The sequence below is a fragment of the Echinops telfairi genome, unplaced genomic scaffold (genome assembly GCF_000313985.2).
Source record: "Echinops telfairi isolate 266 unplaced genomic scaffold, ASM31398v2 ScPeMD7_60;HRSCAF=208, whole genome shotgun sequence".
Taxonomy (NCBI): domain Eukaryota; kingdom Metazoa; phylum Chordata; class Mammalia; order Afrosoricida; family Tenrecidae; genus Echinops; species Echinops telfairi.
In genome coordinates, this window is record NW_022103958.1 from 9227490 (window position 1) to 9231814 (window position 4325).

Below are 4325 nucleotides of genomic sequence, written 5' to 3' on the forward strand. Positions count from 1 at the left end.
ACATACTCGTATTTAGCCGAGAAATGTCGAGAACACGTTGCCTTGAAGCTCAAAGAAAACATCGGAATCCGGCCAGATGCAGGTGATTTTTGTAAGTAAAAGCAGTTTTGTGTTTTGGTCACTATGTTAGTTGGTTGTTGTTAGCACGCGTTGTTTAAAACTTTTGTGGCTGTGTTCCAAGCGTTTTGCTATAATTTTCTCAGTTTTTGTGGCTCTTTGGATTGTTTTTAGATTAAAAAACATGGGTCCTATGAAAGAGTTTTTTTGAAAAGAATCATCATGATAAGGAACTGGTTAACCGTATTATCAATATTCTTGATGATAATTTAATTAACCCTTTTAGAAAACAGTTAAGGAAACATCAACAACAGACCACATTAGACAGATTTTTTTTTTTTTTTGGAGAAAGCCAGGCAGGTCCTAGTGAAAAAAGGCGAATAAGGGGGGAAAAACTCGTGAAAAGCAGCTACCAGTTGATTTTGTGGAAGGGGATTCCCCTTCGGCTCTCTCCATTCCTCCTCTCCACATCCGTGTCCACAGATCCAGATCCTCGTCCGTCTCAAGGTAGGGGCCATACTGCAGTTGTTAAAAGCTTTTTAATGTTGTGTTTCTCATTTAAATTACATTAACTCTGAACTTCTTTACTTGGAAATTTCTGTGTAAGGTTTGTATAAAAAGACAAGGTTAGTGTAAAAACTTGGTGGTCGAGAATAAATTAATCTATTTTCATTTATTTCTTGTGGGAAAAATTGATTAGGAGCCCACTGCATCGCATCTCGACGCTCCTTCTAGAATGGATTGGCATCGAGGTCCAAGGTTCTACTGTATTTTAAACAGTCAACCTAAAAATAAACCGTTAGCTTTAATCAATTAATTTTATTTTTATCTTATTAAAATGTTAACATTTAGAGGAAAGGACATATTTCCTTCAGATGTATTGTTCTTTCAAAATTTGTCAAGATAGTACACACAAAATATTAGAATCAACCAAAATGCTCATCAAGAGGATTAAGTGAGTTATGCTTTGGTCATACAACAGAACATACTGTTGAAAAATTTAAAAATGCAAATTTGGAAGTCATGAAAAAAGAAATATGTATGATTTCATCCATTAATTTTTAAGTGCTTGCTATGGATGAAAACTGGAATGAGGAAAACTTCTTGGAAGTGAGACTAAGCAGTGGGAAATGAGGCTTTTGGATTTTCTTTATAGACACTCTGCTATTTCTCCGCCTCTTTCTAAGCATACAATAAATTTTGATTTTGTCAGATGCCTCCCAGTCATGTCAGTTGCTATTGACAGTACGTACAACAGAATGATGCACTTACCCACTCATAGCCAGCCTCATAAGGATTGCTGGGTTTAGTAACATTCTTCCAACTCTGTCCCAATATAGCTCCTGATGTGGCTTCCTCTGTGGGGCAATCTTCTTTTCTTTATGAAATATGAGCTCTTTCTTTAGAGACCAATCTGTCTTGAGGGAGGGCGCTGGGTATGCGACCAAAGAATGTGAGACTACATGTCATCACCCTCACTTCTCAGGTGCCTTCTGGCTGTACTCTCCTACTCACATTTATTTTTTCTCATGGACATCCATGAGAAATCTAATATTCTTTGCCAACATCATCATTCAAAGGCATCATTTCTTCTTCTTCTTCTTTATTTATGGTCTAGTTTTCACATGCTTATGAAAATATTCTAAACAACATGACTTGGGAGAGGTGCATCTTTGTTCTGTAAACAATTTAAAGAAATCTTTTGCAGCATATGTCCCCAATCAATATGTCATTTGATAATGTGCCTGCTTCATCCATAGGCTTTGATTGAGGACTCATGATGAAATGCTATCCTTGATGACGTGATCTTTTCTCTGTTCATCAATATGGTGTTTATTGGTTCAGTAGTGAGGATTTTTGTGATCTTTATGCTGATGTGTCATCCCTATGGGATCTTTATCTTCAAATTTAAAAGTTTCAGCCCTCTTCACTTTTAGAACCATAGTTGTGCCATTTTCATCATGGTGGTCTTAGTTATAGGCTTTCTCTAATGCTGATGTCACATTCTTCTTTATATGAAATAATTGCAGAACATTTATCTTACAAATATATGTTTTTAAAACCTATAACCATAAACAGAGCAAGATAGGAGGGATCTAGCTGTGTTGGATACTATTAAAAGATCCAGTAAATTTGTGAGAAAAAACATGTGCACTGGATGTGTGAACTTAAAGATTTTGATGACTTTAGCAAATATTCCCTATGGGCTCTGATAATAGAAGAAGCTGATTGGAATTGGTTGAAGGTGAAGAGATATATACAATTTGCCTATATCCTTAAGAAGGTTAGTGATATAAAGAAATAGAGAAATACTAGAATTATTAATGAGTTATTGTGGTTGTGGGAAATATAAGCTGGTTTACCTTCTGGACTTCCAAATAAAATACTATAATCTTACTTGAATTTTTTATTCATTGTTTCATTAATAATACTATAAACACTAGTGAGAAACATACAACATATTAAATTATCATTATTGTCTAAGTAATAGATGATAAGTAAGTAGCTATTATACATAATTTTCTGTAGTCTTAATAACAAATTCACAAAGTAAGTTGCATTATCATTTATAGAAGAGAAAATTTGAATTGAAGATTAAATGACTTGCCCAGAGTCATTAGTTACTGAACTCAAATATAAAACCAGGAGTTTTTAATTCCAAAATCTAACTCATGCTATTAATTGATATTTCTGCATTATTTCCTTAATAACAGAAAATGATACACACATTATTACAGCAATGTATCCATCTTCATGCATCCACACATATTCCATTTATTAGTTCTTTGAAGGGAGGATATATAAATTGGAAAGCACCTTTATGTAGAAGTCAGAAGTGTTGAGTGCCAGGCCTAAAATTGGCAAAAATAGGCTGTATTTCCAGGGACAAGTCAGTTCTTCATAGTAGAGTTGTGTTGCATTATGATACATTTCAGGTTTTTGTTAGTTTTTGATATCCTTATCAACTCCAATATTTTATAATTTCTTGTTACATTATTTCCCTTCAAACTTTATTAAAGTAATATGCGAAAAATACTGGAAAAGTCCTACAGGAACTTTTTTAATTTTTTTATTTTCTTGCCTCTGCCTCTGTCATATCAATTTGAGAAATAGATACTTTTCAAATGTCATCTGTATTAACATCACAGAAAGGAACTATGTAATGATTTGACTATAAGCATCTAGTTCTTATTTTTGTTACCATTCTTATATTATCATAATTACTTAATTATACTTATTGAGGCTAGATTCTTGCTCTCTTTTGAGAAACAACTTGGAATGGGTTCATTTTGCCGGATAGCAGAATGCAGAAAGTAATGTGGATGACATTATGTAATACACACTCGAACGCTGGGTATGTAATAGATACCACCCCCACCCCCACTGCCCTTGAACACACACATTTTCACCTCCTCCACATTTGAAATCTTAGCTGTGTAAAACATTTGCTAACAACGTGAGTGGGAGATGCACCTTCACTCTGACTGTGAACTCCAGTAGGGTGGCTCGGGCTCAAGAGCACGGTTTAAACTCAGCAAAATGGATGCTTGGGAACTGGACTTTAATTTTAGAATGAATGACAGATGTAAGCACAAGACATTTCTACTTCGCTTGGTGGATTGGACATGATATTTACTGACACGCTTCCTGAACTCGTGAAAAATAGCACTCCTTAATCCACAAGGACAAAATGAATAGGGGAGGTTACGCAGCACCCAAATCCTGAGAGCCACAAAGGTATCTGCTGAGCGATACTACTTAGCAGGTCAGAAAGTAATAAAGCCTAAACCAGTGGGGCTGGGGGGGCGAGGGGGGCATCTGGGCTTACAACCACAGAACCACCAAATATATCGACGATGGAAAATGCCAGGACTCTGAAAATATTAGCTGGAGAGGTAACTGGAAGCTTTAAAAAGGGGTGAGAGTTTATTGAAAATATGCATAAGAAGGAGGAATAAGAAAAAAAAACCAGGGTGGTCAAAGTAGAGAGCAAAGAAGGAAATGCTTTAAGTTAAATTATTGTAATCCTTTTCCCTCCTCATATTTCCAGATATATAGTTGGTTCAGACTCAGAATCTAGTGGTATGCCTGAGAAGTTTCATCATCCGGAGTGACAATTATTGTGGCAGGGAAAGTCTTTGCCCTTATTCCTCCTGATCAGTGGAGTCACCGCCTTAGTCGTGTGACATCCTAAGGTTTTCTATTTCACCTCTCTGGGTTCTAACATCCCTTGCAATGCCTACACAGAACTCACAGACGGGATTCAT